Raw genomic sequence first — 22,191 nt, forward strand, 5'->3', positions numbered from 1 at the left:
TGACCCTGAGAACATGACCTGAGCCGAAACCAAGAGTCAAATGCTTAACCAACTGTGCCATCCAGGCACCTCTTTCTTCTAGTTTTATAAATAGTGTGGAGCTTCCTCAAAAAGTTAAAAATACAACCATCATATGATCCAGCAATCCCACTTCTGGGTATTTATCCAATGGAAATGAAAACAGGATATTGAAAAGATATCCTCACTCCCATATATTTTGCTGCATCATTTACAATAGTCAAGATATGGACACAATTTTAGTGCATGCCGATGGATGAATGGATAAAGAAGATGTTATATGTGGAATAGCCCATACCAAGAGTCATTGCTCCCACAACAAAGCCTTGGGCTGCCACACGCATGTGGATCAGGTGAACAGACATTTTAGTATTTCTCCTGCTCTTCAATTTATATAATCCATATGCAACGTTTGCTGCAAACCCTGCCATTCCAATGGGAACAAACAGTTCTTCTCTAGCTTTTCGGATACGTTTAGATCCCTGATCTTCATCATATGAAGAAAGAGAAATGTCTGTGCCAGTTGACATAGTGGCTGAGGAATCCTTCTCTGGATCAGTGTAAACTGTTCAACTGGTCAACGGAGCAGAAGTTTTTTCTCCCTCCTTCAGGAAGGAAGGGGATGGCAACCTCTCTCCTACAATGACAGGGCTTCAGCTCCAACTGGTTTCTGGGCAAAGCCTAAACCTTAGAAGAAGAAACACTGTCTTGGTTTTGTTGGTGGTGCTTGCTTTAGCCAGGCATCTCATACTGAGTTTATATGTTTCTGTTGAAAATAAATCGTTTGAATGGGTCACACAATAACACAGTAATTTAAATATTGGCTTCCTTCCTTGCAGGCTTGATTTGCCTGGTAATGAAATTACTAGTGACCAGTTAACTAGCTAGGTCATTCAGCAGAGTCAAATTAGAACAAAAGAAACATGTCACTTTTAAATGTACTTGATAGTGGTAAAATATGCTCCTTCTTAAACTCTTCTGATAAAATCAGTTATAAAGAGGACAGTTTGCCAACCCTGAGTACTCCCAGTTGCTGCAGAATATCACATGCTTTTGATGTTTTGTAGGAATCCTGTTTAACTTTTTTCTGCCTGTTTTGCAGACTGAGTACTTCAGTTTTTAGGGCTGGTTGGCTCTTAACCCTTTCAGAACAGTGCGTGGAATATAATATAATAAGCTTCCCCACAACGAAAAATACGTGTATTTAAACCAAACCTAAAAAAGCCAATAACAGCTGCTTAGAAGTAGTATTTATTTCAGAATCATAGTTGTAAATATGAGAATAACTTAACTATGGATTCCAGCTTAGCTTTTTTTGTAATTGCAGAGTTATATTTATCTGCCATTCTATTAGAATAATTTTTAAATGTTATCTTAAAATAGAAATGTGTATTTTAAGTACTAATGCAAAGGTTAAATGAAAAACACTTTTTAAATGTAAAAAAAAAATGTTAGATACACACACACACACGATGGAATATTATTCAGCTGTGAAAAAGAAGGAAATCTTGACATGTGTTAACAGCATGAATGGACCTTGAGGGCATTATGTGATGAGCTAGATGTGTTAGCTATTGCAGTGGTGGTTATCATATTGTAATATATAAATGTACCAAATCAACATGTTGTACACCTTAAACTTACACAATGCTATATGTCAGTTAGATCTCAATTTTAAAAAAGAAAAAAAAGGCCTATTGGAAACAAAAAATTCTGTAGGTAGTAAGCAAGATGAAGAAAGCCCCTCAGCAGCAAACGTGGATTATATTTCATAAAAAAGGAGAAATTACACAGAGGACATTTCCTAGAGTTACAGTATATCATTCTCAAACTTCTGAGCCCTAATCTAGGAACAGGTAACTTGTGTCATTCTGGATTTCAGAAAGGAAGAGTAAAGTGTTGTGTGTTTCCCATTTTTCCCCTTTATTAATAAGAAAGTCTCTGGCAGTGATTCTTTGCCTACTCCAGTATTTTATGTTGAGTTTATGGAGGACAGGATGAAGTGGAGCAAATACTTTGTGTCCGTAGGTCATAGATCCTCAGCTCAAGAGGACTTGCACTCTAGGGACCATACCTGAGATGTCTCAACCATATCTGAGCCTGATTTCAAAGACAGGATCCTGTATTTGAGCCGATGCTAAAAATAGATGTGAATGGGGCGGGGCGGGGGGGGCTTTGGATAAAACAGATTTTGCATGAGAGGCAGGAATGTAGGCATGAATCATTGGGAGGCCAAAAGATGGATTGAACTTACCATTTTCCAATGAGTCTCACCTCTTTGCATTTGCAGGCATGCGTAGTTCTTTCCCTCATTGAACAAGACTGATTTGTGCGCCAATTAGATATTGTGGACATGATGCTATGTGACTTCTGCGCATAGGTCAAAAAATACATTACAACTTCTGCCTTCATCTCTTATGTCACTCACTCTGGGATAAGCCATCCAACATGCCATAAGGACATTGAAGCAGTCCTGTACAGAGGCCCACTTGTAGAGGAACTGGGACCTCTCGCCAACAACCAACACCAACTTGCTAACCAGATACATGAGTAAACTTTGTAGTGGATTTTCAGCCCCAGGTCAATCTTTCAGAAGAAGACTATAGCCCTGGTTAATGTCAGTGAGCGACAGACCAACCCAACTGAATAACTGCTCAGACAAGATGCTTTACGCTTGAAAATTATGAGGGATAATAGATGGTTATCATTATCTTAAGTCACTGGTTTTAGGATAATTTGTTATACAGCCATAAATAACTGATTTATGCAGTTTTGTCTCAAGATAAAAAAGTATAATTTTATTTTCCATTACAGTTTTCATCAGTCTTTGTGTATGCATATAAGTAAGCAATTCCACTCTATTTCCCCCATAACAGAGATATAGCTCACACCACAAAACTATTTTATATGGCATAATAATTTTCTTTGACTTTAGCAGTCCTACCACAAAAAAGCTTCTTATTTCATACATGTAAGGACATGTAATAACCAGTTTCATGTCCTTGCTTTATACAAGTTTCAGTTTCAGAAAACTTTTGTTTTTGATGTATATTCATCTTCAGTTCTATTTTCTTTTATCCAAATAAAATGTACAATTCTACTAACCACATCCTCCAACATGTGACTCAATTAATTTCTATAGTATATAACTCTAGCCAAGGGATAACTAGCTTCCACTAACTCTCTGGTTAAATATAAACAGATTTGGGGTACCTGGGTGGTCCAATTGGTTAAGCATCTGCCTTCAGCTCAGGTCATGATCCCAGGGTCCTGGGATCGAGCCCCACGTGAGGCTCCCTGCTCAGCAGGAAGCCTGCTTCTCCCTCTCCCTGCTGCTTATGCTCTCTCTTGCTACCTTTCTCTCTCTCTCTCTCAAATAAATAAAAAATAAAATCTTTAAAAAATAAAATATAAACTGATTCATCAAGTATCTATCAAAGAAAAATAGAAAGAAGGCCACTCAGCTGCATACATGAGTATATTTCTTGAAAATGGAGAAATTACTCAGAGGCCAGGTACAAGAGCTACAGTGTATCATTTCCAGATTTTGAGCCTTAATCAACCAACTGGCATTTTCAAAATGCTGCCTTCAGAGTAGATTTCTCATCCTACGCTTTTTATTGTTGCAGTATGCCCAAAATGAACTGTACTCTCCCACTTAAGAAACCTGAGCTTATGTTTTTAACAGTTGATAGATGCTTCACTGACAATACTAGTATGAAAACTGTGACTCCTATTATTTTCAATTTTATCCATTGAGTATATCTAGGAGAAGTTGAGGTAATAGAAGAGTTGATAGAATGATCTAGGATTCATGAGATTTCACTGCACATCAAATTTCAGAAACCATCATATTATTTGCTTCAAGATATAACATTTTTAAAAAAATTATAACATGTTTATATTATATGCTTTGTCGGCAAATGCCAGGAACTAGAATGAGTACAATAAATTTCAATTTGTGAAAACAGGATTTTAAAGGTGGTGGTAGAATTTATATGAAAATGAATTTTTATTGTCTGCATATTGCACAAATGTCTATAAAATATACGAATTAAGGAGGGTTTCAAGGCAACAAACTATGAATACTGTCAATTTTCCTATCTTTTTAAAGGCTCAATTATCTCACATAAAACATGAAGAAAAAGTAGAATTTTCTCCTGTGGTTACTATAAAAATTAAAGAATTCAATGTTTGTAACCTAATGTTAAAGTAAACCCAAATTTTAAGTAAAAAGGGTAAAATCAGTTAGTTGGTTCCACAGAAGCCTCATATCCATTAATAAGTATTTCACAGTCCAAGGTTTTGCCCTAAATCTTTTAGACACTGACTTTTCTCACAAATTAAGAATATTTCTGTTCCGTAGGGATGGACTGGTTTTTTAAAAATATTCTGGATTGACATATAAATCATATGCCAAATTATCCATTTTCAAGAACTGCAAAGTTATAATTTCAAAGGAAGTCTGGACACAAGTTTTCCTGCTAGAAAATTTTCTCTTTGTGGGTATTTTACATGCGCAGTCAATCTGCAAACAAAAATTTATTTGGGGAGAATAGAATCTGAGTAAATGGAGATAGTACAATAATCTGAAATTTTAATATCATCAGGCTTACAAATTCTAAGCCGTCCATCTGGAAAATCAGAATGTATTTGCCACAGCAAGCAAAAAGGTCAAGTCCTTGGGCCAGGGCACATTATTTTTGGCACATATTTTACATTGACAAATTTAGTTTTCTTTCTTCTGTGATTATTGAATAGGAAATTGAGATCATTCTGTGTACTCAATGTCATATCTGGAATCAGAATTATTGGGTAACAAATGATTAACATAAATTTTTTAAAGTCTCTAAATACTGATCAACATTTTCTTGACATTTAGTCTTTCAGAGATAAAACCTGGATATAATCTGAAATGTTTTTTCTGTTCTGTAAGTAACCTGGTAGCTCTTGCACAGCTGTATGTTGGTACTTATTTCCTTTATCATTGTGACTCAAAATATAGTGCATGATTCTCTTTTCATTAATTTTGTCTAGAGTCAGTAAGCACTTTAGAGATAGCTACCAAAATAATTTATCAAAACAGGAAGTTGTTTTACTTCTATTATATTTGATTATTTTTTCCCCTTTATGCTATTAGGCTAATAATAGCCTCTTTGTGCCTTTTTTTCTTTATCCCCAAGGCCAACCATTTCATTCGTAGAAAGCTTGTGTTATTGGCCTTACCCTTGATATTCTGGGGGAGCTTCTCAAAATGTCCTGAGAATCACTGTTGTAATTTTCCTCAGTGTGTTCTTTCCAGCCTCCTAAATGAATGGATCATAATTTTGCTATTATATTTTCAGTTATGTTTTAGTTTCTCCACTTTCATTGGAATGCTCGTATCTCAATAAGATGTTATAAATCTTTCGTCTGCTATCATTTTTCCAGATGTTGCTTTATGATTTCTCACTTTAGTTTCAGAGAGGTGTTATTTCCTTATACTTTTTAAGAATATAAATCTAGTATCTCTAATTATTTTCCCTTTGATTAATTTTCAGCAGCTTTTCCTACAAGTCTATAATACTTCTTTTCTCTTGTTTTTCAAAATAGATTCTACATTTTGGACTTTTTAAAGTATTTTTTCTGCTTATCTTTGATAAAATATAAGGCCAAACAGACCCAATGTTTGCCAAGGAAATAAAAATGGGACTATTCCTCTGCTATTCCCACTATTCATCCGGTGCTTATAGCAACCAGCTCTCCAATCTACAGCCTGAGATGGATGAATACATCTCTTAACATAAAGCCTGACATCTTTAGTACCTTTATTCAGGACAAATCTCCTAGACTGGGGTGCTATTGCCTCACTAAAGCCTGTCTTTTAGATATTTTAATTTGAAAATATATTGCCTTATGGCTCCTTCAGATTTTGTTTTTGGTTATAAATCTTATGTGGTGGAGCTATAACTCCAGAAGAAAACCATGGCCAGCAGTACCTATTCAACATTCTGATAGACTGAATGTAAGTGAGGAAGTCTCAGAAGGCTTTTGGAAGGTATAAACTGATAAGTATGAAAGTGTACTTTATTTCTAGTTGTCCAGGTTTTATAGTAGGTAAAATAAACTAGGGCATCTCTAAACTAGCAAGCAGCAATCTGCTAGGAAGATTTGAGGCTTTGTAGTTAATTCCAGGCAAACCACGCTTGCCTGATCGCCAGTGTAACATCTGTGAGTCACTAGTTATGTTACTTGCTTTTACCCAGTGAAAAGTCTCAGATTTTAGAAATAGGGTGGCGATAGTCTTAGTTTTCACTGATTTAATTGTATCACTTTCATTTGTGCTATTTTTCCTGACAAATAGGTATTTTACTGGGATATTAAGAGAGAGCACACTAAGAACTCATAAATATATCTTGCAATCCATTGATTAAGCTTCAGTTCCTGAAAATTACACTAACTGTAGAATTCTTATAGGATTCTTATAGCATTTGCCTATGCCGCTTTCTTTATTTTATATTAGCTGACAAAATTTCAGCCGTATTAGCTTTCCAAAAAATACGTAGCACCAATATTTCTAAATAGTTAATTTAGTAAATAACTTTCAAAGTGGGCTCAAAAGCTGAAAGATCTATTTAAACAAAGTTTACACCAGAGATATCTATTTATCTGAAGAAAATGCATCAATCATGAGCCAATTACCAAGCTTTTTTTAAGTCAGACTTAAACTTTAAGTGCCCATGAAAATCAATTTGTTGGAAATGACATCTAAAATATTCTGCAATAATCCCAATCAGCTTCTATTCAATATTTTAAAATATTTTTATATATAATGACTGTTCATGACCTTTAAAAGACAGCAATAAATTTAACTTACTCTTTTGTTCACTGATATATTCCCACAGACTAGAAATGTGCTCAGTAGATATCTGGTGAGAGAATAATTCTACAGACCACATGGGTTGGTTACATGACAAGCTCATTCTAAGTTATTGGTAGATAAGAGTGATTTCCTGGCTGATTGATGAACCTAAGTTTCTTTGGGGGAGACCTAAAGTGGAAACCATTTTCATAATAATAGTAAGGCATTATTTGTCTTTTTGTCACCACGCTAGCATTTACGCTGATGGTCCAAAAGCAATGGTGGGTGAAATTTCTGGCAATGACATCAAATTATACACATAGTCACTGTATTCTTCAAAGTCATCCAATTACAGGAAAATAAAATGCCAGTTTCACTTTTGAAATGTCTGATAAAATATTGTCATTAATTTTATTCAATTTAGTACACACACCTTCTAAAATATTTTATATGATAAAATGGGAAGAATACATTAAATACATTTTTTTTTCTTTGTAGCACCACTGTTCTTGAAACAACTGACAAACAGATCAATTATTTGGATTTGGTATTATGGGAGATAATAAATTAAAATATAGCAATAATATCAATATGTGTCAACATTAATAAAAAGAAAATATAGGACAATATCCAATTACAAAAACAAGAATATGGTATATGCTAACAATAAAATTTCATGTAAATCATCTTAGTTTTTAAAGATTTATTTATTTATTTTAGAGAGATAGAGCATGTGAGTTGGGGGAGAGGGACAGAGGGAAAGAATCTTCAAGCAGACTCCCCACTGAGCACGGAGCCATCCTCACAACCCATGAGATCACAACCTGAGCCCAAACCAAGAGTCAGACACTTAACCAACTGAGCCCCCCAAGCAACCCCATGTAAATCATTTTGAATATATGGTTAACCGCATAGAAGAAGGCTCTTTGTATTTTTTTTTTAATTTAGAAACAAGTTAAGCTCTACAATAGGAGTCTGCTTAGTATTTATTTATTTAGTAAATATTTAGTAATAAATGCAGATTATAGAACAGAGTGTGTTGTGATGCCAGTAGTATATCAACACAAAGTCATGGGAAAAATATCTGAAAGAGTTTATAAAAATAACTGGAGTGCTTACTTTGTGTGGTTAGATTTAGGGTGATTTTTTGTTTGTTCGTTTGTTTGTTTTTATCTGTACTCCCTGATTTATTTTTAGTATAATGAATGACTTAGTCTTGGTTAATAACTATGTAGGATGAACAGAAGAGTACATATTCAAAGAATTTCAGTGTCTGGTCTCCTCAACCTCATGAATCCTAGCCAGTTGAGGAGAGGATATGGCAGCAAAAATTTTCAAGACTTTTTTGGTAGATTTGATGTACTCACTGAAAATCTTAATTGGACTCTGCATTTTTGGACTTCACTTTAATCACATGATTAGCTAATGTTTTAACTGGCAAAAATAATTTTCCTTCATTTCCTAGAAGAGTAGTCATCAAATATATTAATGAATGGAAGAATGGAACTCATAAAGACAGATCAGCTAATCAACCAGTAGGAGTTTTCTTAATGCTTATTAGGTGTTCATTGCTTTGCCAGGAAAACATTGTTTTTCTGAAATCCGAGAGGAGGCATGCCCTAAGGTTGCTGAAAATTACTTGTGGTGCTAAGTGTTTCACAGAATACAATATGAAAGATGTCAAACAGCTCCTTCTCCCTGATGAACATCCTATTTTAAAGGTAATGTGAACTGCAATGATTATTTTCCTTAAGTTGTACATTGGCATGCATTAAATAATTTCTGTCAGTTGGTAAAATAACCTCTATAACCTTAGTATTTCTAAAGAAAATGTATTATTCCATAGAAGAACCATGTTGTTTAAGGGACATTTGTTCAGATATACTGTCTTCTCCTTAGATGAGTCTAGCTATGTTCTGAAAAGAGAAAGAAGGCAGTGATTATACTCCTCAAACCAGATAATGAGAAATACATTCAGACAATGGACAGCATGACTGAAACTGAGGTGGCTTCATCACTATATTTATGGCCAACCATCCAAATCCAACAGATTTTCCAAATTATTCCAAAATATTATGGATATTTTTCAATTGGGTCTGGAATCATTACATTAGAGCAATGTAAGTGGGAAGAAGGGACAACCTAAAACTTCTCCCTTGTCCTTTATTCCCTAAAAAACATAGAGTTAGTATGGAGTGGTTAAAATTATAATATCTGTTTTTGCCTTCATCCTAGAAACTGTGTACCTGTGACTGTGATCTAGTTTGGGCGATTAAGAGCTGGCTTGGGTCAGAAAGGTTAAGACAGACAAATATATTTTTATGGCAAGTAGTACTTTCCTAACAAGAGGCAAGGAAAAAACTGAATGACAAAACTTTCAGCAATTATAGGAACTATAACCCTTCACAGTCAGAAACTACAATGACAAGCTTTCATATCCCGAGGGCTTGTCTCACTCAAGAGGAAGGTAGTGAGCAGACATTTAAAAATTAGAGTTTAGCTAATTAGATGACCACCATTTGTCCAATTAGGGGGCATATCTTGAGAGCAATGGATATAGAAATGGGAACAGAAGAAAGGCGATTTTTCCTATTTAAGGGTAAACTTATCATTTGAGAAAAATACATTTTCAAGAAAAACAAAACTTTATAAAGTTGCAATGTGGTTGCAAGAACAATGTTTAAGAAATTAAGAATGCTTTTAAATATCAATGCTGACCATTGGAACATCTACAACTAGTAAGGAGTACATAGTACAAGTAGACAGGATATAGAACAAGAGGATTTTTATTTATTTATTTATTATTATGTTATGTTAATCACCATACATTATATCATTAGTTTTTGATATAGTGTTCCATAATTCATTGTTTGCATCTAACACCCAGTGCTCCACGCAAAACGTGTCCTCTTTAATACCCATCACCAGGCTAACCCATCCTCCCACCCCCCTCCCCTCTAGAACCCTCAGTTTGTTTTTCAGAGCCCATCATCTCTCATGGTTCGGCTCCTTAGAACAAGAGGATTTTTAAAAAATCAATTGTTGTCTTATAGTTCTGGAGACTAGAAGTCCAAAATCAAGTAGTCAACAGGGCTGTGCTCCCTCCAGAGACACCAAGGGAGGACGTGGCCCAGGGCTCTCTGTTAGTTTCTGGTAGTTCCTTGACTGTGACAGCAAAACACGTTGTTCTCCCTGTGCGCACGAATGTATCTTCACATGATGTTATTTTATGAGGACACCAGAGGTCATTGGATTAGGGGCCTATCCTTCTCCAGAATGGCTTCATCTAAACCTGACTAATTATACTGCAACAACCGATTTCCAAATAAGGTCACATTCCGAGGTACTGAGGGTTAAAACATCCAGCCATGAATTTATGAGAGGGCCATAATGCAACCCACAACAAACTCATGGGGATGTTGTAATCATAAAATGCTAATGCATAAATAGCTATACATTTATATAGGAGAACATTGGCATGTGGAAGGCACCCAGCTGAAAATATGAGCAGGCCTTTACTTTTCACAGAGAACCAGCAATCTGGTATGGTATCCAAGCAATGAAACATTAAGAGACAAACATCTGTTTCTCTTAATCTCTATGAAAATTATCCTAATCTGCATCACCATTTTTTTTTTTACCTATACTACACCTCTTGTTATCTCACTACTTTTATCTACACAAAGTTTCCTATACAAAAAACAATGAGAGTAATATTTTTAAAACTTAAGTCAAATCATGACCATTCCACTACTTAAATTCATGCAATGGTTCTTGCCACTCTAAGAAAAATATCAAGTTTCCCACCATGTTCTACAGGCCCTTCATGAATGGTCCTTACATTACATCACCCACTTTATCTCAGATTTTACTAACTTCATCTCTGTGACTCAAAAATGCTCTTGCTAATTCAAGGACTTCTCAGCTGCAACTTTATGTGCATATTTTTATATCAGTCTTTGCACAGCTGACTTTTCAACTCTCAGATTTCGGTTCAAATGTCCAATCTAATAAGCATTGTTCCTAGAGTCATAGAATTAGCAATAGGTAACATTTATAGACTGCTTATCATTACTCTAGTAGCTCTACATGCTCTATTTTAATTGAATCTCAGTACAACACTATAGGTTACATTCTCTTATTGTCATTTTACTGTTGATGAACCTGAGGCTTCATTAGATTATTAACTTAACCAAGTTCCATAGTAGTCCCTGTACTCAAACTCAGATTTTCTGAAGCAAAGCTTGTGTTGTATTAATGACTACTGGATACTAACTTTTAGTTATAAGAAGAAAGTTAATTTGGTATTTTCTCATTGAATAAGATGCCAGAGATTCTGAAAAACTGGTACAGAATTTGCAAATCATAGAAGTTTAGGGCCTTTAAGTGTAGGAGTAGACAATTTTATATACCTCAGTAATTTTAAAGGTATTTTATTTAAAAGAATGCAATAACATCTATAATTATATCCTTGAGCATCAAGAAAAAGTTTTCATTGGTATATTCTCTCCATAAAGGCATAAAATAGTACAATCAATTTTAGAAAAATGCTATGTTAAAATAAATGCTAAATTTGGTGCTTAAAAGAAAATGTTCAGATAACTTGATAGTTACTCCATTCCCTGATTTTTTTTTAAAAAAGGAGTGAATAAAATGTTTGCCAGTTCACGCTCAAACTCACTTTCTTAAATATATTTTCCTCTAAAATCATTCACATGACATAGCTCACAAGATAGCATCTTGCGAGAAATACAAATATTGGGAAGAGGAAATCCAGATCCAGATTCAAAATCTGCAACTGAAAGTAATGCAAGTTTTTTTTTAAGGCATAGTAATGTCATTAACATTTGACTCTATTTAATGTTTCTAAAATAATACACATTGAGATAACAATTTGTCCTGCAATATATAGTAAAGATAGATACCTAATTATGGTTAATATAGAAGTAGACTTTTAAAGTACTAATTAACACAAGTGTGTAGGAAACATAATGAAAGACATATTCTTTGCTAATTAGGAAAGAACTTATTGTAAGACTTTATTTTCCTAACATAACCTGCTTAGGTTCTAAGAGTCAGAACTCATCCCACAGTATGCAATTTTCACCACATCAAAGATCTTTAAAATTTATAGCCAGAACATATTGATAAAACTGATTAAACTTTTATAAACCTAGTTCCCCAGTTTCATAGGAATTTAAGGTAAATGAGGAAAGGTGCATTTACATTTGTTTTTCTTCTAATAAAATTATGTTATTTAATTTTATTTCAGAGTTTATCCTCTTATCTTTCAGAGTATAGATTATTAAAACATATTTTATTTTGCCACATTTGTAAAGTAATGTCAAAGTATGGTTCTTTCTAAGGAACAGAATCATTAGAAAGGATGTTTGGTCCTATTGAAATTTCCTGGTAACTTTCTTACTGGACGTAATCATAGCCTTGGTTTTTTTAGAAATATGTATTTCTTTCATTGTTGTTATTGCCAATTTGGCAGTAATTAGAAAAGCTACAAAGCTCTTGTCTTTCCAAGTAAGTACTGACAGTGTAAAGACAGATCTACACCAGTTCAGATTGCTATTGGTTATTGGTACAGCTGAAATAGTAATATCCTGAGTTTTCAACTGAAGTAATAAGCTTTTACGAATGCATTTATGACTAGAGATTCCATTGTAATTTTATTTTCTCTTAGTCCTTCTCAGCAACCTTATTATAATAGGGTAGCAGTGACCTTTATTTAGATTAAAGTCATCAGGGAGTTGAAGCTTGCAACAATTTTACAATCTTTTAAAATGGGAAATCTTCCTTTTATTGAAAAGCCCCATGGGCAAATCATGGAAAACAAATGCAATTCTGAAAACTATTTCATTGATGGGATTTTAATGACAATGTTTGATGTCTATTTGAAGGGAGTTAATCAGCATATCTACTCGGTGAAAGTCAGAGGGGAAGGGCACAGAAAGCGACACCACCCATAGCCAATAGTCCAGCTTTCAGTTCCAGAGAGGGTCATAAGGGACCAAAAGGAAGGAGGTTGTGAAAATGGCAATGTCAAAATGGAAAAAAAAGTACTTTCCTTAATGGCATGCAATACCACCCTTCCTGATCAAGTAGACAAGAGGTGGCTTATAAAGTAAACTAAATTCTGAGATGTCCTCTAGTTCCTCCACAATCTCTTCATCAGTGCTGGAATCCTTATAAAAATTGTTACAGAAGACCTTGGTGAACAGTCATGCCCACACTTTGCAATGTGAAATTTATCCACCTCTATATTTCCTTCTTGATGAGGACTAGGGAAGTACAACTGAATAAAACTAAGCATAGCCTCAGTGTTTTTATAGATAAATGACACACAGAGTACTTTCTGAACTGGATGCTGCCAGTTAGGAAGAAAAAAATATCATGGCCTGTAGATTTGTCTAAACTGGATGCTGCCAGTTAGGAAAAAAAAAAAAATATCATGACCTGTAGATTTGCCTGAACTGGATGCTGCCAGTTAGGAAAAAAAAAATATCATGGCCTGTAGATTTGTCTAAACTTTTTTATGAAATAACCATGGATTAATCAAATTTAAACATCACAAATAGGCAGCAGCATACTATTGCCTTTCAGATGTTTCAAAGAAAATTATCAAATGATAATTCACCCATTCAGAACTAGAGTGTGGCTTCCTTCAACATGGCTGAAATTTAAAGAGGAAAATTTAGCCTCATAATTATATTTAGAAATATATTTATATTCTATAATTAAAATTAATCAGTTCCTCTTCTAACAGCAATTGATGGCAAGATGAGCTCAATTAGAATACAGTGGTTGTCAGAAGAGTAATTTATTACGGATAATCCACAGTGTGTATATTATAGTGACAGAAACAAATTTTATTTAATATTGTTGAGTGATGTTGTCTACTGCAGGCAAAAGATCCACTTCAGTGAGTGGAAAATTATTCATAGTCTTCTGTCAATGTCTTTGTTATCAATGTTTAGTTTAGAAAAAAAGCAAAGGTCTAGCTTGTCAAGAGGCAGTTTTATTTTCTGAGGCAAATCACTTAACCTCTTTAAACTCAAACATCCTTATAAAATGCAAGGGTTGTCTAGTTGAACTCTGCAGCTGTGCCAGTTACTAAGGACTCAGAAAGAAAGAAATCAGACTTTGCCCTTATGCTATTCATAGGCTGGGGAATGGCAGTGATGTAGACATTTGCAATACACTGTACGGTCTGAGCTAAAAAGTGTAAGCAAAGAGTTGTGAGAGGGAAGAGGTGTAATGATGCAGAGCGTGTGACCTAAGTGCTTCCCAGTAAAAAAGGATTGGTGATATTTTTGCCACTGATGACAAATTTGATTGCAAATTGGATACACATTTCAAAACTTACACAATGAAAATCTGAAATAGCTCTTGTCAGCAACAGTCTTCTCAAATATACACGCTAATATTCTAGATAGGACCATTAGGCCGTATCTTTACAGACATAGCATGTATGTAGTAGTATTATCTGTTCAAGAGTCGGTGAGTCTTATTTTAGTAGATGTTTGATAAGTAGGGAGTGAAACCATTATACAACTAGCTCTTAAAATGACTTTACTATTGTGCTTACAAAAATCTGGCCTTTGTCAAATATTTCCAGTTTTAAAAATATAGAAAATGTGTTTATATGATTAAAAGAATATAAAAAAAAAAACCAGTTAAGTCAGTTCTTAAATGGTGGGCATGATTTGAACTTGTAGAATGGAAGCAAAATGTGATCCAAAAGGGAATTGCGAGGCACAGCTAGCAACAGTATGGATGAATATAGAAAAGCATTGATTTTGTACTGAGCCGGTGGCTGTCAAAGAATTATATAAGTGAACCTTAGAAACCCAGATGGGTTGCCCCCAAAAAATAATTTCATAAATTATAATTAAACAGGGGTTATATTGTAGCTGTAACTTAAAATTATACCCTAAACCACAAGTACACAAACATATCAAATACTGTAATTCAAGGCCTCATTAACTCAAGAGCTTCTAATAAAAGTTTTAAGTATTTTCTTTCCAGCATCACCAGCTCCACAAGCAAGTTTAAATGTAAATAATTAACACTGTGGTAGGTTTAAGTTTGATGTGGTAAAGATGATAGAACATGTAAACATTGGGTGGGTGTTAGCGTTAGCAGTATTGATTAAAAAATAACTTTAATTTTTACCTGTTTTGAAATACTGCCAGACCATCATTCCAACTACTATATTGGTGATCTGATATACAACTGAAGAGGCACCTATTTGTTCTCAAGATGAAAAAAAGAAATTGTAATTGGACCCAAAGGACTAAGGCTCCTCAACAGAATTGCATTCTTAAGACCAAGATGGCAAGCATTCTGATTCCAATTAATTATCTCTTCATCCTCATTTAGTGCCTGCTTTTCATGTCAAGTATACCTTTGACATAATCTCTGACAAAAGAATGAAAAGATTTTAATGAGGGTAATCCCTGTAGGGTTTAGCTTTGTGAAATACAGCTACCTGCTCTCACCTATTCAAATCGAGCATGCACTGCAGTATGTCTCTGTGCCAAGGGATGATATATATTTGGCAAAAGAAATCACACAAGACCATAACAATCTAAACTCAGGCCCAAAGACAGGAAGTTTATTGCAGTTGGTGGGAAGAGGTAAAACACTACAAAGGACAGGTGTTTTAGAAAACAGTCTCCAAAGCAGCAGTCAGGCCAGAATATGATAACGTCCCTGCTGAAGGCCATCAAAATCAAGAAAGCACCCTCTAAGCCCAACCAAGGCAGAGGGACCTGCCAAAATCTGCAGACAAGTGGGTTTGGTGCTCTGTGGAGATTTATTCAGCAGACCTTAGAAAATAAAAATAGTGACTAGAAGAGAACGGTTGTGTGCATATGCCACAATTTTAGCACTAATCATTACAAGTTAGAGATAGAGGGACTAAACACTTTTTTAAAAAAGATTTTATTTATTTATTTGAGAGAGAGAGCAGAGTGAGAGAGAGAGGAGAGAGAGCAGGGGTGACGAGCAGAGGCAGAGGGAGAAACAGACTCCCCGCTGAGCAGGGACCCCGACACGTGGGGCTCCATCCCGGGACGCTGGGATCATGACCTGAGCCGAAGGCAGATGCTTAACCGACTGAGCCACTCAGGCGCCTCTAAACACTTTTTGGTACACCTATCAGCAAGTGATTAATCTATCTGGGGACCTGAAGTAAATAATTCATACAAAAACATAGTAATTCAAAATTAAGAAATTAAAAAGTGAGTCAGGACGAAGAAACAACTCTCCAGTTTAAACTTCTACTTTAGGCGAGGCATTCTAGTAATCTGTCTCTATCTACATATACATATATGATTACACATGCATGGCTGTGTGTGTGCATATACAGACACATGAATACAAATATAATAGGCAACTGATGAGTACAATATGTGCATGGCATATACATGTATATACATGTGCGTATGTGTATATATGGGATTCGTAGGTACACACACGCACACACACACGCACGCACGCACACACACGCATGCGCACACACATGCACATACACACGCATGCGTGCTCACACACGCGCGCACGCACACGCACGCACATACGCACACATGAGCACGCACACACACACACAGGTGTATCTGTACTCATAGTAGCCATACTGTCTTATTTTAAGATAGGAGCAATCAGAATATATATTAAAGAAGAATCAGCTGTTATCTCGGATTCTTACACCCAATAAAATGTTGATTTTTTCACATCTCCTAACTTATATTGCTTCACTGTCATTTAGCAAACTTGCTTATTTTTTGTGACTTGCAATTGTCTATGTGCTCTCTTCCTATCTCCCCTGGAGTCAGGAACAGTAAATTCCTTAAGTATCACTTAATCTTACTCACCTCAGCATCCCACATGTCTTGCTTGATTGTCTGGGAAGAGTGGGCTCTGGTAAATTCTTCTCGTAGCCCAAGCTGGTCAAATTCCTGAAACACAAAAAGAACTTTCCTGTTGTATTAGTTTCCTAGGGCTGCCCGTAACACAGTACCACAAACTGATGGGCTTAAAACACAGAATTTTATTTTCTTTGGAGGCAAGAAGTCTGAAATCGGGTGTCAGCAGAGCCTTGCTCCCCCTGAAGGCTCTAGAGAATATTCCTTGCCTCTTCCAGCTTCTAGGCGCTCCGGGCAGTCCCCAGTTTGTGGTAGCATCACTCTAATCTCTGCTTCCATCTTCACATGGCCTTTTTCCTTGTGTATCTGTGTCCTTTTCTGTTCTTATAAGGACACATGTCATTGTATTTAAGGTCACTCTAAATCCAGGATGATTTAATCTCGAGATAAGGTCACATTCTAAGGTTTCAGGTAAGCATGAATTTTAGGAATACACTACACCTGTAACCAGAAATTCCTATTTGAAAGTCAGTAAGTGCATCATTTCTTCATCCAACGAATATTTATCGAGCTTACTATGAATCAGGTGAGGGAAAATACCAGTGAACCCAACAGGCAGTCCTCCACTCTCAAGGTGCTGCTCACTTTTTAGTGGAGTGGAGAGAGGAACAGCAAATATAGATAGAAAGGCAGAAGGATGGATACATCTCCACGGAGGTATACAGATAGAAACAGATACAGCAAAAGAAGTAGAGCTAGAGTGGAGAGGTGACGAGTGCAGAAGAAAAATGGAGCAAGATAAGGAAAATGAACATTACATCATTAAGGTTCTACCTCTTGGATTTGTGTTAGCAGAGTCTACACGAGCCTTTAAGTCACATTTTGAAGCAGAGTCAGTCTATTTAACCTAGTATTACCGTAACTTCAATGGCTCCTCAAAATGAATTCTTCTCATTCTCAGAGGACCCTTTTGTACAGTGGTAAATATCTGAGTTATAATCTTTAATATTTATTTTTGAGGAAAGAAAGATTTCAGCATGGTATTTTTAATGGTCTTCCATGAAAACTAAGAGAAGGTTTTTAAAGAAATGTAGTTCAAGGGCGCATGGGTGGCTCAGTTGTTAAGTGTCTGCCTTGGGCTCAGGTCATGGTCCCAGGGTCCTGGAATTGAGCCCCGCATCGCACTCCCTGCTCAGTGGGGAGCCTGCTTCTCCCTCTCCCTCTCCCACTCCCCCGCCCCGCTTGTGCTCCCTTTCTTACTGTGTTTCTGTCAAATAAATAAATAAAATCTTAAAAAAAAAGAAATGTAGTTCAAAAAGAAAGGAGTCACTGACTAAGAGTGGTAGAGACAAATCCCAGATTTGCCTTATGGTAACTGATGTTGAGATTCAGCTTCCTTGCTTAGTAATGGGGTACAGAATGAATCCTTCAATAGATGGTTCTGAGAATTATATGAGATAGTCAGTGGGGTGGTCACCTAGCACATTATCTGGAACATAGTAGTTTTTAAACAAATGTTAGTTGAATCTGAATACCTTTTTACTCTTTCTCTTAATATTTATCATAAAAATGTAATACAATCTTTGTTATCATCATATAGCTATTGGCTGTTTTATTGTAATTGAATTGAATGTATGTCTTTGCCTAAAAATAAGAATTTTTATTAAGAAAACCTTAAAGAGTTCAGAAAAGTAGCATTCTCTGTTAAAGTGTACTTTTTAGCCTCTCTTTTAAATTATTTTAACCTATTGAATTCAAATCTTCCTTTTAACTATCTAATGGTATTCCTCTATGAGTTAAATGTATTACAAGGTAAATTATTTTAACGCAGAAGGAAGTTTTATCATATCTGCAGGAAATTAATTCACCATACAAATGTCATGCACTGCCTCTTCTGATAGTTACAACAAATGGATACTGAGTAACATCCTCAGTAGTGCCCCCATGCTATGATAAGTAGCTTGTTTATGAATATTTCAGAAGAATTTCAGAAGAAACAGCTGCATTAATTTGAGGATGTGGGATGGTGCCATTCTACCTTTAAAAGTGTGTCAGTCTTTTAGACTGAAAAACTGCTTTTGATTAAGAGTGAATATTTCTCTCATCTTAACTGCTTTTGCTCTAATCAAACTGATGCCAATTCTTTTATTTTTAATTCAAGTCTAGGTATTCCTCCACTTACTGTCATGAGATTTAGATGAAGTATCTGTTCCTTTTGACAGAACAAACCTGTAAGAGTACTTTCCTTAGTTTGTCATGCAGTATTTAAGAATTCCCTCCTTGAATTTAGAGTTTCTTGAAATGGGCTGAAATCTAAAAATATTTCTGGCAGAAGCAGTTATACCAGACATCTTAATTATTATGTTTCCAAGGAAATGACAGGCTATGTAAGGGAAGCTGACATGTCTCCCTGCAGCTATGTGCTTTTTATATTGGAACTTGAGGCTATTATAAATTACCTAGGCCTGAGACTGGCATGAGCACAGAGCCTCAGATACAAACCAGCTGCCACATCATGAAGCTGGTGTTAACCCGATTTCCCCCTTTTTGCCTTGTGGTACAGTGACCAAATATAACACTTCCTGGAGCATGCAGATTTCCAAAAGGGCAGTAAAAGCACTCAGCTGTCTCATTTCCTTATTTTCTCGGACCCTTGCTCTTTATTGTCCGCCCCCTGTTGGAATCATTCCTGAGGATCAGATTGAAGAGGAGGATGGAATAAGCTGGAGGTGAGGAGGTTGGCAGTTGCTTTGTAGGGCTGATGCTCTTGACAACTATTGTTTGATTTGAGTCCCTGCCTACTCTGCCGAATGCCGTGTTTCCACATCAGGAAAGGAATTTGATCTTTGCACCTGCTGCCTCCCCGTCAGAGGGGAGGGGAGAAGCATGTGGGCCATCTTTAAGTTAAGCAGCTGATAAAACAGCACTACCCAGTAAACAGAACGGGGCAAACATGTTAGGCTGTTTCCTGTTGGGAAGGTCTTTTGAACTGTACTGCCATACTCTTTTAGCTCGCTTCTCAAATTTGGGCCACTTCACTAAGTATTATACCATTGCTAAAATCCTCAGCTAAGTCCAAGTCCTGCTGCTAACAAGTGAAAAGGCAGTAATTAGCAAAATTGTCATTCTCCAAATTCAGGGAAGTATCAAATGGGGCCCACTTAACTTTGTGTTATTAAGCCTCTAGGATTATGTGACCAATCTATTTCATTCATAAAATGAAAATAATGCTATGTATTTTTTACAAATGTATTTGTAAAATGCTTTGTTATCTATTGAGAGAAAACACTGTAACATTATAAATGCTAAAAGGCTTTGGAGATATCAGGAAATAGGAAATGGGCTAGAGCCTGGTTTGGGGTCTAACACTTCCTTTCTGTATTGCCTTGGATATGTTTTAATGTCTGCTTTTCACCAAAAAACAAACAAACAAAAAAACATAAAACAAACAAACCAAAAATCCAGACATGGTATGCCCTGCCAACTTCTTTTGGCAGTTGCAAAAATCAAAGGAGGGGAAAAATGTGACAGTGGTTGAAAGATTGTTCAGTACTGTAAAAATGTACATTTTTATCAGCATTTCATGGGCTTTCTTTTATTGTTAGAAATTGCTCTGGGAACGCAAATCAGCATGGATGTATTGATGAAATAATGAGTGGTGTGATTTTGGTAACGAGTGTCTACTTGATAAATCTAGTGGAGAAGGACCTTCTTTCACAATAGAGCATCTTGTCAGTCTCTCATTACAAATAAAATCCAGTGAAATCCATCAGGATACTGACAGAAGCTGTTAGTAGGGACTCCTGTTAATAGACAGGAGTTTATAGAAGTCCAGCTTCTACACTGCTTCTTTATTAGTTATTCCAGAAGATTTTCCAAATAATTTATATTTAACCTCATTTATATATTATTTTTATGGGTAGTTCATCTTAGCATCAACCTTAGACATAAGGGAATATTATTTTCAAATAAGATCATTAACAAAAATTATACAAATATGGCATTATAATCAAGAATACTTCTTTGCATTCATGTTAAATTTTTTCCATTATGTAGACTATTTAGTTTTGTACCTAAGACAGACAGTTTCAAGATGATTTCAATATTACCAATAATTTATTCACTTACTAGAATTAAATATTCTCATTGCTAATTATAATACAGGTAATAAAAATCTTGGATTATAAAAATAAGGAAAAATTACTATGTACTATCATTTTAAAATATATTTAACTAGTCAATTCTTGATGGAGAGATAATAAAACATATCCAGTATAAATATTTCTATCATTTTTTGAGAAAAAAAATATCAATTACCAGGCAGATTGCAAGTTTTGAAACTGGGTATCAATTTCAAAATTCAGTTCTTCACTCTTGCCATAACTCACTTGTAGCAAAGTTACCAGTCACCTTTTCTGAGCCAATGCACCTAGTCCCCAGTTGTTGTGGGTGCTAAAGGCTAATGGTTCATGGACTCCCCCATCTTGCGAAAGTTGTCCTTGGCAAAATAGAACCTGCCTCATCTGATAGGTTTTGCCCACCCAGGGGAAGCCCACAGCTGAGGACTGACTCAAAGGGGAACACAAAATCTCAGTCCACTCACCTGAAGATGGGATCAACTCTGTGTTACAATTCATGCAATTTAGATTTCAACTGAGACCACATCCTTGCAAAGGTCTCCACTATGTCATCCTGCTTTCATTCGTTGATAAATCTTGTGCTCCCAAATATTTGTTTCAGTTTCTGCTTTTAGGGAACCTATTCTAAGACAGTTGTTGGTACCAGGAATGGCCCTAAGAAGCAGACTCTAGGGATTTCGGAGTTTGTTCTCTCTCCAGCTAGTAAAAATGAGAATCCTGGCACTCCATAGTTGGATATTGATGTTTCTTAACATCCTATAGAATGCAATTGCTAAGATATTTACCTGTGGTGAACTGGGGGAGAGAAAGGAGATGAACTGGCTTATCTCAGATATTAGAGCGTATAGGGCAAATGACAGTATAAATATAGACCATTAAACCGAGTGCCTACATGGAGTACTACCAAAGCTGTTTTTTTATTTTTATTTTTATTTCTTTTAAGATTTTATAAGCTTAAGCAATTAAATACCAGTTAAAAGAAAAGTGTGAGAGCCAGGGGGCCTCCGTGGAAGCATTTAAAGTAAACTTCATAGAGTATAGCCTGAAGGCAACTAAAATGTGGACCAGGATCAAGACCCAATCCTAAGAGAAGCAGAAATGCAGAAAATTTTAAAATCAAAGATTTGGCAAGTGTCCAAGTATCCGGGACCTTGATAAGGAAGGAGTGGAAACCTTAGGATTGGAGAGATTTTCCTGAGCCTTTTAGGATATAGAAATGGCCAAACCCCTCTCATTAGGAAAAAGCACTCTCCCTTCCTGAAGATTATTGTAAAACTTCATATGAGAAACATGTCTAACCAAATGCTTTCCTGCT

The 22,191-nt window shown here is 35.7% G+C and overlaps 1 pseudogene; it reads right to left on the reverse strand.

Annotated features, from left to right (window-relative positions):
• Positions 1–257: 257 nt before the first annotated feature.
• On the reverse strand, positions 258–548 carry LOC148165002 (HIG1 domain family member 1A, mitochondrial pseudogene; annotated as a pseudogene).
• Positions 549–22,191: the final 21,643 nt, after the last annotated feature.

The sequence above is a fragment of the Eumetopias jubatus genome, unplaced genomic scaffold (assembly GCF_037043125.1).
Source record: "Eumetopias jubatus isolate StellerSeaLion01/CBP00866 unplaced genomic scaffold, mEumJub1_p1.0 scaffold_1, whole genome shotgun sequence".
Taxonomy (NCBI): domain Eukaryota; kingdom Metazoa; phylum Chordata; class Mammalia; order Carnivora; family Otariidae; genus Eumetopias; species Eumetopias jubatus.